At 38.0% G+C, this 13,260-nt stretch overlaps 1 protein-coding gene across 2 annotated transcripts in view; it reads left to right on the top strand.

The window, feature by feature from the left end:
• The first annotated feature begins 9,184 nt into the window (after positions 1–9,184).
• The window catches only part of LOC113645347 (leucine-rich repeat and immunoglobulin-like domain-containing nogo receptor-interacting protein 3), a 39,702-nt gene continuing 35,626 nt past the window's right edge, over positions 9,185–13,260 (top strand). Inside the window, exon 1 of one of the 2 annotated variants that reach the window (XM_027150885.2) lies at positions 9,185–9,589. The gene's annotated coding sequence lies outside the window, so the exon portion shown is untranslated. The remainder of the gene's footprint in view (positions 9,590–13,260) is intronic. The other variant, XM_047806640.1, reaches the window with a different exon arrangement.

Genomic DNA, 13,260 nt, shown 5'->3' with positions numbered 1-13,260 from the left:
GCCTATTCATTTCATTTCATTCATCTCAATATTTCCAATGGCTTTTTCAGCCTTTCAGAAATTTCAAGCTTTAAATAAATGAATGAAATCCAATGTAATGTCATTAAAAAAGCTTCATAATGTTTCGCGGCAAGTTCAGGGTGAGTTTTAATTTATTAGTTAATTTATCATTGGATATCTTTAGGAGATGTGGAAGCATTCATTCAATAGCAGATGAATAAATACCGTGTGGATGGAATCGATGTACTGTACACATACTGTCTGCTTTGCCACTGGTCTTCTGAGTCATATTTTAGCTGTTCATGGACAGTACAGGTTGCATGATGATATAAGAAGAAGGCATTTTGCACTGTCTATACACATTTATACAGTAATTTATAATTGTATTTATTTAAATGTTGTAAATGCAGATGCGTCTCTGACTTTCTCTCCCTGTTTGTCTCTCACACTCACCCAATATTTATGTAGCTTCTAAGTGTTGTTACTCACCCACACATGCTAGTCTGAGAAAAAAAAAACAAGAGAAGGAGGGCAGCCTCAGGGCAGCAGCATCTCCAATCCCACATCTAAAGTGCATCTCTTTCTGTCTCGATCTCTTTCTCTACCTCTACCTCTCTCTCTCTCTCTCTCTCTCTCTCTCTCTCTCTCTCTCTCTCTCTCTCTATCTCTCTCTCTCTCTCGCTCGCTCTCGCTCTCTGAAAATGGAGGCCAGAGGTCTATTGATCTGTTACCTGAGGGACTCATTTCAGTGGGTTATTGAGAACGAAGTGAACTTGCTTAAGGGAACCATTTCAACATTTTACCAGGAAAGGAGTAAACTTGCTAGAGTTTTTGAAAACATGAAGAGTGATGCTGAATAAACTTGTGCAGAGATAAAACGTGATGACCTTCACACACCACCTTCTTTCAATATGGTTAACATGTAGATGCATTAGTGTCAGAATGTTTGATGGAAGTGTGTGTAGCAACTCTCGCTCTTTCTCCTTCTCTCTCTGTCTCTCTCTCTCTCTCTCTGTCTCTCTCTGTCTCTCTCTCTCTCTCTCTCACATTTTTCTGTCTCTCTGTCTTGGTTGTCTCTTTTTATCTCTCTCTCTCTCTCTCTCTCTCTCTCTCTCTCTCTCTCTCTCTCTCTCTCTCTCTCTCTCTCAGACATTAAATCTAAACTCTTTGCTGTTAATTTTCATCCCCTGCCACTGAAACTCATTCTATAAATGACATAATTTTGGTTACTGTTTTTTGGACTGAGCCGGGTGCTTTACACAGAGTACGACCAGCCTGACATCAGCTTTGAAAAAACACAGTTATATATTTATACATTTTAAGTCTATAGGTTAACTAAACAATTTAATGCATGCATATTAGCTCATCACGAAGTCTTGCCATTCCGAGCCTTGATCATTCCTGATTGCTTTATCATGTGCTAGATCCTTGCTGTGTTTGTTGGTTTACTCTTTGGATTATCCTATGTCCTTGTTTGTACTATCGACTGAGATTCTGAGCCTTGCCTGCTTATTGACCCAGATTTGAACTGCTTCTCAATTGTGTTTGCTGAGATCTGTATTAAAAATTTTCTTTACACATGGATCATAGCATGCTATGCGTAGTGTATAATAAATGTTTGGTGGTAGACAAGCGCACAGGTTCTTCACACTTTGAGGGTTGCAAAGAATAGAGCAATGTAAGGAGAGCAGTAGAATGGAGACGTGAACATACGTGAATATTTAATTATGTACTTGCCTAATCAGGGTATAAAGGCAAACAAGAGATAATCTGTGCTGCCCTTAAACACACTTAGACTTCATCAAACCTCTCCATAGTTTCAGAAGTTGTTTGGACTTTGCATATATCCACAAGGCATTCATCTACAGCTTTGATTTTGATATGCTTGGGTTAACCTGGGTCAGAATATTCCAGAAGTTTTGTCTTTGGCTCCTATATTTGTGTCTTTTGGATTCTATATTTACGCCACTATTTTTGAGTGAAACTGTAATTGAAATTTAGTCACATATACGAGCTGTAGGTTCGTATTAGCAGACGTCTGCATCAGAGAAGAAAAATGTCCGCAGATGTGCAGTAATGTAGACGCAGTGGTACATTTACATGCATCTCATGGCTGCAGAGGCTCAGCGACAAAGCCGCTGCAGCAGAGCACGTCGTCTCCGGAGACTTCCAACACACACACACACACACACACACACACACACACACACACACACACACACACACACACACACACACAGAAAAAAAGAGAGAGAGGACAGTAAGGAGTCTGACATTTGAAGAGAAAAAAAGAGTTCATCTTTCTCTCTCTTCAGTGCCAAGGCATGGAGCTTTTGAGGAGCCAATCAGGCATTTCACGCTTGTCACCTTCACTATAGATGGGATACAGATTCTTTTCCACATTGGAACAATTTTTCATCGTACTCTTTGGCGTGTTCGTATTGTATTGCTCCATCAATAATTAGTTCCAAAAGTCCCCATTAGGAAATAATGAATGAGGGCTTTTAGCAAATCTTTTCTATTTTTAGTCTCTAATTTTTTAACGTCTCACACATGAAAGGATTCCAATGGCTTTGGGTATTATAAGGCAAAGTGTATTAATCGGAAAGAGCTCAGCACGGTCCCTTATATTCAACCTGTACGGTTCTAAAGCCGGCAGGAGGGTTGAGTGATTAACCTTGGGGGAGAGATCAGGCTGACACGTACACACACGTGCTTCACATCAGGTGCTGTGCTGAAGTATAAAGCAGCAGTATGTGAGAATATGGGAATAGAGGCATGGAAAATTCCAACTTTGCTAAATATAGCCAATCAGGCAAGACATACTTTGTGTCTGATGGTTTATTTATTGATGAACTGGAGCTTCGTTAGATAATATAAGTAAGTTCATCCAAATTCTTTGATCAGGTTCCAAAATCTATGTATAATTTACTGCTTTAAACGAGTCTTTAGGTTTTATTTTCTATGCTGAATTTTCTATACATTTCAAATATCAGAAAGGACATTTTGTCTTTCCGTAAATTCTTTAAGACTTCTTTTACAAAGTCAGGATGAATATGTATGTAATGTGTTTTTTGAAAGGGTTGAAAAAATGTAACAGAAAGTTTCGAACATTTACTTCATGATAATCGAAAAAGAAAATGTGGAAGTGGCCTGGATTTTATCACCATGGATGTAAATATCACATCACTTATTGTGGTCCTTTGTTGTGTCCCAGCAAGTGTGTACTGGATCCCACTTTATCCCAAGTTTTTGATGCATTGTGTGGAATGTATTCATGTCTTCTGATTGACTGCACTTTCTCACCCAGAGCACAACTGACTTGAGCAGTAAGGTCAAATATTAGAAACAAAAAATGACCAAAAATATTTATTTACCAATGTATTGTTTGAAGGGGGCACGGTGGCTTAGTGGTTAGTACGTTCGCCTCACACCTCCAGGGTTGGGGGTTCGATTCCCGCCTCCGCCTTGTGTGTGTGGAGTTTGCATGTTCTCTCCGTGCCTCGGGGGTTTCCTCCGGGTACTCCGGTTTCCTCCCCCGGTCCAAAGACATGCAAGGTAGGTTGATTGGCATCTCTGGAAAATTGCCCGTAGTGTGTGAGTGAATGAGAGTGTGTGTGAGTGAATGAGAGTGTGTGTATGCCCTGCGATGGGTTGGCACTCCGTCCAGGGTGTATCCTGCCTTGATGCCCGATGACGCCTGAGATAGGCACAGGCTCCCCGTGACCCGAGGTATTGTTTGAAACATAGCAAGGTTTAAGCTCAACCCAGTTGCCACAATCACATACTGTAATGTCATATATCCCAGAAAAGCTTGAATCCTGATGGATACCTGACCCTCACACGTATATGTGGGTCTAGTGGTGTAGTCTACGTGATACGCAGGTATACTCCATATACCCACTCGGAAAGGCCAAGGATTTCCGTATACCCACTTAAAAAGTGTGAGGATACGTAACAATATCGTTTTGTGACAGAACTTTCATTCATAATTTCACCCCGTCTGTGTTGCGACCACAGACTGTGGTTGCAATTGCGAATCACTAACGTTTTTGGACCATTGGGGCTTCCGTGGCCTGTGACCTGATCTGACGTCACCTACCAAGGAGGAAAATGAGTTGCTTGGTGGTGTTTTTTGGCGCAAATTTGAAATTAACTAACTAATGTAAAAGAAGATATGAAACGAAAGCAGACTCAAAATATACTCTGAGTGTTTTCGGAAGCCTGCGCCTAAAGCTACAGCAGCTTCGGGTGACATTTCACCCACAGCCCGAGTACAAATGTATTTGGAAAGCTTTGTAAACTACCAGTTCATTCAGTTCATAATATTCTGCAATGAAAGAGTGTTGGTGATAAAACTGAACAAATGTTTATTGTTCACTCTTAAATGTACATTGAAAACTGACAGCTGATAAAACCTGTGCTCCAGGTCCCATATTCATATAACATTTAAGGCTAAATGTAGTTCTTAAAGGTAAAGTTCACCCAAAAATGAAAATTGTGTTATTTTTCAAAATATCATCTTTTGTGTTAAACAGAACTAAGAAACTCATACAGTTTTGGAACAAACTGAGGGTGAGGAAAAACACAATTTTCATTTTTGGGTGAACTATATCTTTAAGAGTTACATTTAGCCTTAAATGTTATATGAATATGGGACCTGGAGCACAGGTTTTATCAGCTGACTGTCTTTTGTTGCTTATAATAATTTGGAATATTGATAACACATAAGTAGTCTTTAATAATGCTCTAAATTACATGTAGATGCATATTTTATGCATTAGTGAGTGTGGTGGTGCCTATGGGGTGTCGCTCTAGGATGGGGGGATCACAGTATACTCACTACAAAAAACTAGACTACACCACTGTGTGGGTCTTCCTCAGACTGCCGCAATATAAAATGCTCTCCCATTTTTTGGTCTCTTGGAAAAAAACCTCATTTGCATCAGTAAAGGTATTCCAAAATCTTGTGATAAATAAAACTGGCACAGACATGTATGGTTAAAAAAAAACAGCAATACTATACAACATGATACCCTGTCAGTACTGACAGTAAATTATTTCATTGTATTTCTTTTTAACTCCAATTGTCATGATACATTTTAGATATTGTTATTTTGTATAAACTCAAAAATGAAACTCAAATTATGTTTGTCTATTGGCAAAATGTTTCCCAGTCCATTACGCTATTCACCTGGTGTCTTACCTTTACATATCGTTATTTATTACCAGATATGTTTATCATCTTTGATTTAAGCAGCATGACATGCAGGTTAGTCATCTTTCCTAGCTTATATTTCCTGCCTTTCTGTCACTAGAACTACCTTTTTCCTGATAATGTCCACGCACATCCTCTCTCTCTCTGATGATAAGGGCAAGTATGTTAGAGATGGTATTCATACTCTCTTCCTTCTTGCTTTTTTCTCTTTTTTCTCTCTCTTCCTGGTTAATGCTCAACCTAATGAAGCTGTCAGGCCTGATCTATTGTTCCATGCAACACTGCCATATAGATTTTGAGCGAAGGAATGCTATTTGTCCAGGGCTGCAAGCAAACACAAGTAGGTAATTGCCTTATGTATCACTAAAGACTGGTCAGTGCCTGGGCAAATGAAGTAATATATCTGAATGTGCGTGTATAAATCTGGGTGAAAAACAGAGATATTAATATTGCTCACTTTGTCACGCAATTCATTATAACCTCAGATATCGCTGTGACTTTTCCCAATCTAGCACTACCTCAGGCGTGCTGTGATTATAAATCAACAGGTAAGTACGTAAACAAACTGGTTGATTAGCATAAGTTTGGGATGCTAACTTCAAGACGTGTAACTAATGCTAAGAGTTTTCAAATGTATTTCTAAATCAAGAGAATGCAGTTTAATTGTGAGAGGTAAATTTTATTCACAGACTTGTTCTTGAATCAATCTTTCAGCTGAAGTGTTTATTAGGTTATTTATGGGTTTTTAGGAGATACGTGCTTAATGTAATTGGGGCAAATTTATTTAGAGTTAATAAGTCTGAAAATTGTTTTACACTGACTATTACAAACTCAATAACTAAACCAAGTAAATATAAAGTTATCACTGATTTATTCAGTGAACCTCGGTTTGCAGTTGCCTGAATAGCAGATTAACAACAATTTTATTAATTATTTAGGATAGAATTATATAATTTATTTTAATATTATTCATTCTTTATTTTGTTATTCTACATTTTGACATGAAAAAAACAAGGTAATTCTTTTAACCCAGCTTGGATTGGATTGGATTGGATTTTCTTGTAGTTATTTGTTTGATTATTGGCTTAATTTAGGGGGATGTGGTAGCTAAGTGGTTAAGATGTGGGACAACTGTTTATGAGTTTAAGTCCCAGGTCCATAGAGTGTCCAGCACTGGGCCCTTGATCAAGGCCCTTACCCCACACTGGCACAGTTGTTGCTTTTGTTGGTCAGTCCATCGTTGCTCTGTTTTGTTCTGTTTAAGTATCTATACAGTCCAGCTTTTGTCAGAAAGAAATTGCTGAGTTGATATCAAACCTGTTGCTTTCCATAAAACTAAAGTTAGCGATATGTCTTCCATGTTGTTACATGTTTTCATGGCATTAATATTCTTTAATATTCATAAATGAATACATTCATGACGTTGCATAAAGTTAGATTATAAATCAACTCCAATGCTGCTGGCTATATCTTGCCCAATGATGATCAACTTTAAGAGTTCATTATAATTTTACTAATAACTTCTCTGTTAGTCACTGGTAATCGCCATCAAGATATAATATTCATTTTCCTAGAATTGGGAATTTACAGTGTGCCACAGAGACAGTAAGATCTGTGTGTGTGTGTGTGTGTGTGTGTGTGTGTGTGTGTGTGTGTGTGTGTGTGTGTGTGTGTGTGTGTGTGTGTGTGTGTGTGTGTGTGTGTGTCCAGGTACAACCAGTAATCAATGATAATCAATAATTAGGTGAGTTGGAGCAGGCATGTTGGAAAAGCGGTGCATTCTGGGAACTGCAGTTTAATAATGATTCTGATCCACAAGGGACGGTTGGTTCCTGGTAATCTCTAAACACATGCACACTACAGTGTCAAACTTTGACAAGTGATTTGTGAAAATGTATAGAATGTGTATAATGTTTTTAGCTTGATTATAGCTTGCTTGCATAACACTAACACAGAATCTTCATCCTACACCAGCTCATACTTACAGAAGTGAGGGTATATAATAGTGTGGCTTTTACTAGCAAGTGTATTTGTTTACATGCACATTTTCTAAATGCTCATGAGTAAATCCTGTAGAGTGTTATCAGATATGCTAGTTTAAGTTAGCTAGCAAGATATTATGCTATCAAACATGTAAGTTTGCTTACTTATACATATCATATTATAGAGATTACATAAGCCTATTTGATTATATACTTGTTGTTGTTGTTGTCTGTGACCCATTTTAGTGCATGATCCAGTATGTCCTTTTGTCTTTTTTTAAGCGTGAATAAAGAGGTATAAACTGTAAAAATGTGTGAGATAACAAAAGAAGAGGAAAGACTAAACAGATTGCACTGCCAGACTTCAATTTCTCTAAACAACAAAGAGGATTTATTTTGTAATGTTATTCTCGAAGGCGGCCACTTCAGATGTGACCTCAATTTGTCACATTGAAGGATGGACTTTAAATGTCTTTGTGCAGTTGAATCTTTTAAAAGTAAGTCTGGCTTTTCGGCAGCTTTTTCTCTCAGAAAAAAATAAATAGCATTTCCGGTTAAGAAAACACACATAGGACAGCTGATTATACATTATATACAGGGCTGTCACCAGTACATACAGAATGGGGGCATATTTAATTTTCATAGGGGGTCACACTTTTTTATGACATGAGAAACAGACATACACCCGTAGTTATTACAATTAAAATAGACCACATTGAAGATTTGTCTCCACGCTTGTTGTTGTTGGTCGAAGTAGTCTTTGACATTATTGAATCTTTAAACCACTTTCTTATATCCATGGCCTTGGTGTACGAAACCACCAATATTTGATTTTGTGATCGCACGCAATGTGTAGCCGGTGCGCAAAGGAATAAATTATAAACAATACTGTATACTATATATACTATATTATTTATATCTATACATATGCTACACACAAACTCTATATTGTAATTTTAATAAATAGAACTACCGGTACTTCTAACACAAAAATATAAATATAGAAAGATCTGCTGCAGGAGACAGGAGACTTGCCATCGGCTGTTGTATTTGAATAATCAATGAGGTGGGTCTATGCAAGGTTTGCATAAGTAATTTAAATATAATAATGTTTAGTTACGTTTTGTGTAATAATTGAATATGAATTTGCTGATTCATATTTCTGAAGATAATGTTTTATGTATTTCTGGATAAGTGTTACCATTGTAAAGATAACTGTTCCTGTGAGCTAACTACTGGTGTTAAAACGTCAAGGATGCACTTTGAATTTTTGAGTTATATTCAATCTCTTAGAATAGTAGTTAAAAGAGCATCTACCACAAGGTTAAGTGAAATGTGTTCAGGGGTGTGTGCTGATTCATTTGGGGTGGCACGTCGAGTCAATTGGCCCCCAAATCCTTCCAAAAAAACCCACCCCATCCACCCCCCACCCCCCGCCGACGGTCCTGATTGTACTGTATATCTTATATACAAAAATTCAATGTCACATTTTTTTCTGCACATTTTAATGATCCCTTAGTTTGCTTAATCGCGTTTATTACATGACAGCACAATGGAGAGAAACAGGAATAAGTTACGGGGATCATGCATGTAGTTTGAAAGCTAGCTCAATAGTTGAGTCTTTTTTATCCAATAGGATGAGTAGACAAACACCCGGTTCATCATTTAAAAATAACCCAACATAGAGAAGGTGTAATATCAGCCCTTCCCTGGGTTAATAGCTGGGTTATATTCAACCGAACAATATTTTGCGCTGGCGTTATCTGTTTACACCTAAACGTGTTAAAACAGTCTGATAAAATATTGATCCGTTTTACATGTGTAGGTGTAGCATCACCTCAAAAATTCACGTTTCTTGCTTTTTATCCACAAGACGTAAACCATTTTACGCTTTAAATTCGCGATTGTACTTGTGAGACGCTCCCTTTTATACGAGTCGGTCGAGCGAGCGGTAAAAACAGAGAGAGAGAGAGAGAGAGAGAGAGAGAGAGAGAGAGAGAGAGAGAGAGAGTGTCATTTTGTGGGAGGCTGAGAAAAGAGAGGAACAGACACATAGACACATTTCCTATTCCCATTTTTCTTGTCATCTTCTAAGACTAGTTGCTACATCTCTCTATCACGCACACACACAGACGCACAAAACACATACACAAATACACACACTGTTGGAGGAGGAGAGGAGAGTGTGATTGGCATGTGGGGACAACACACACTCACCTACACACACCTGGAGCTGAAGAGAAACACGGACGCCGTCTCCTGACTTATGGAAACAGGCATAGAGGTGACCGAGAGCGCACGACAGCACACACACACATACACAGATACATACACACACTCACACCGACAGACAGATGTGGTGGAAGCAGGAAGCACGCTGCAGCTGTTGGTAAGTAAAGTTTTACATTTTTATCTCCTTCTCTTTTCACTCCGAAACACATGCGTAAAGCAGGTTATTGATCACTTGATCATTTGACCAGTTGTGCAACAGCTGGATGAGAAGGTCAGATACAGAAGAACAGGTACTATTATAGTTCGATGGAATGACTTGAGAGGTCCATTTGTTTAAGTTACTAAACACACCAGGATATCAGATTATAGTCAGATCCTTATTTATGTTCCAGCTTGAGGTTGTTGGTTTGAAATGACAACATGATATCAGTGTCACAAGGTGTTTTTTTTCCTGACATCATGGGTATCATCCGGTGTCTCATCCAAATGAAGATGTTTTCAGTTTTGTCTGTCTTGCTCATTATGGCTGAATATGAGAGCAAAGTATTTAAAAAATATCCCAAAATTAATATTTTGAATCTTTAGGTTCCTGTAAAGCTGCATTGCAACACTAACACTACTAACAGATACATTTCTCCATTTTCAATATCAAAAGAATTATTCTTTTAAATGTTATCTCCTCTTACAGCCAGATTTTATTCTGTTGTTAATCTTAAAACATATAATTCGTTAACCAGCATCAGTTAGTCAGTAAAATCAAGTGGGACAATGTACAAGCAGACTGGACTTTTAAAGGGTTAAATAAATCAGTGAGGCATTTTTCAGCTTTATAAATGTGTTGCTCTTGTTTTGCTGCTCTGTTGTAAATAATCCTCATCATAGTACATCTCAAATGTTTATTTTAGTATTTTTTTTATTATTTGTCTACGTTCCTCATAATACCGAATACAGTCTCATAATAACGGAATCCACTACAGATCAAAAAGTTCACAGAGTTGTTCTGGATTGATCGGGGTGCCTGTAAGGACTTACCCACTTTGATCGTTTTGTAATCACTTTGCTCCTCTACACAGCACTAGTCCAAAGTTCTACTCAATTTTATGTAGCCTAATCAATGGGATGCTTTTAACATTGTCTTTATACTTCTATTATACTTAACATGATTTTAGTTATTTTATTTTTGTTGTTATTAAATGAGATGCAAGGGATATCTTCAAATATCAGAAATCTAAATAGATTTGTGTTTGTGGAATGATGAACTGAGATCATGCGCCAACATAATTCACACTCTCGGTCCCTCTCGTCTGTAATTATGGCACTGTAATGTGCGACATTGAGATGCATGCTCACAGTGTGTGTGTGTGGGTGTGTGTGTGTTTGCAAGTAGACACACACAAACCTGCATCTGTATTACAGCAATATTGTGTGACCATCTCATGCAAAGATATGTAAGCATACAGACTCTTCTTATTGGCTGTATGTCTGCCTGCATATATGTGTTTGTGTGTTTGTGTGTGTGCGTGTGTGTGTTGCACGTTCTTGCTCCCCCCCCCAGCTCACTCACCCATGCCATTATCAGCAGTAGTGTGTCTGACAGGTCCTTTAATGTGTTGCCCTGGGCAATAAGGACCTTTAAACAGGGAACAGGAATAGCTTCAAATGGTGACAGGAACATCACACACAGCTCAACAGGGTGAGACAGTAAGAGAGTCCTGAATGCATCAGCATCCACTTCCTTGTCTTCAACTCTAATGCTGTGTTCAGAGACAAGTTTACTATTTCTGATTATTTCAACATCTACAGTATGCTGTGACATTCCCCAATCGTGTTTTTTCCCCCTTCACCAGTATTGTACAGACTGGCTGGTTTTGAGGAATAAATGACGTCGCATGTCATATCTGTCAGTTTGAAAACATTTGCATGTTATGAAATGAATCATATATTAATCAAGATCATAATCTTCTGATGATCTTCTGAACTGTTAATGTTGTTAACCATCCACAAGACAAGTTCCTGGTATCACTTGTATTATCGAGTCGTTCCCCTCACCAGCCTTTCATTTTTCACTCTCTTGACAAAACCTTCATGTCACAATTGACTGTCACAAAAACACTGAAGCTGGAGACTCCTTCCAAAAATGCTAAATAAACATCTCACAGATGCTTCATCCTAGCAACAATTACACACAAGTCCTACATGTATTATAATAATTTGATCCAGATTGTGCCTTCTATATTTAATCGATCGCAGTGGATGGATAAGCAAACAGAAGGCCATGAGCTGTAGACACATCATGGATCCATACAGAAATTCCAGATGTAGCTTGCATTAAAATGAGTTCATTTACACACTAAATGCTTATTGCCCCTTTGATACGAGCAGTGAATTAAAATAAAGAAAAAACATTAACCTTGGAAACGTAAGATCTATAAAGCAAAAACAGAATAAGCCTGACTAATACTCACATAACTAAGAGATTTGTCCTTTAGGAGATAAGGAGTTTTTCTAATCAAAGTCTAATTTGTTAGAGCATTGCGTATTATAGCTGTGGATTTATTAATTGTTGCCTTAATAACAGACTCATTATGGCGGCTGTCCAAAACGCTGGTCCTTTTGCCACCACTGACTGTTCTGTACAAAATCAACTAATTACAATGACTATACTACATTGTTTATTGTTCTGATTAACCAGATTGAACAAACTGTGAATCCACTTCCTGTGGACGGGGTTTGTACCCTAATTGTTCCTGAGTGTTGGCATGTAAAACTAGGAAGGAAGAGCATGTGTGTGATTTCTAGATATCGTGCCATATCCTGTCTTGCACTAGTCCATTTCCTGTGTCTGGGTTCCATAATGGCATGTGGAGCATGTGGCAAGGCACACCTTGTCCTTCTGGCCCTATGCCTAATGAGAACGCCATCATCCCGAGTCTGGGCATACATACCCGTTTGTCTGTTCCAGTGGGGCTTTTAAAATCGTTTTCTGGATTTGCATAAAATCAGACAGTGACAGACCTCCTACATGTGCCATGCAGTAACTCTCTTGCTGGCGTTATTAACGCTGGCTGCGTGGGTTTCTGTTCAGTCCGTGTTATCGACTTGTGCTCTTTAGGAGGATGTGGGTGTGAGTGACTCGCCTGAAGGCAGTGTGTATGAGAAAATCTTCTGGCTGCTATTATTCAATTCATTATTATTCATTATTTCACAATTGCTTTCTCTCTCTCTCTCTCTCTCTCTCTCTCTCTCTCTCTCTCTCTCTCTCTCTCTCTCTCTCTTTCTCTCTCTCTCTCTCTCTCTCTCTTTTTTATATATATATATACACACACAGTATATATAGTATAGTATATGAGTAATTCTATTATTTTTTACAGAGGATGTCATCTCTTAAAAATAAATAAATAAAAGAAAATGAGTGGGTGAATCAGAGAGTGATGGAAACATGGAAAGCTGCTTAGTAACAGAGAAATCAATTATGTGGACAGCAGTTGAGTGTTTTTAACATTTGGCCAGGAAGCTAATTGAAATTAAGGCAGTGGAATTGCAGCAGATAAACAATTAACCCTTACAATGCCCAAGATTCTCCTAACACACTCATAAAACTGGACACGTTTATGAGATGAACTGTAGCTACTGAATAATATGCTTTAGGTGAATAACTCAACAATAAAAGTATAAGTTGTTAACCAACAGAAAGAAGTATTGAAGTATTGCTTTGGTGCTGGATTTCTAGCCCAAACAAGTGAAAAAGAAGCTTTGTTGCTGTTTATTAAGTTCGTAAGTACAGTATGTGTACTGTGTAGATACTCTGTATACTCAGACAATGTATAA

Source organism: Tachysurus fulvidraco, chromosome 22, assembly GCF_022655615.1.
Source record: "Tachysurus fulvidraco isolate hzauxx_2018 chromosome 22, HZAU_PFXX_2.0, whole genome shotgun sequence".
Classification (NCBI taxonomy): Eukaryota; Metazoa; Chordata; class Actinopteri; order Siluriformes; family Bagridae; genus Tachysurus; species Tachysurus fulvidraco.
This window is presented reverse-complemented; position numbering and strand designations above follow the sequence as displayed.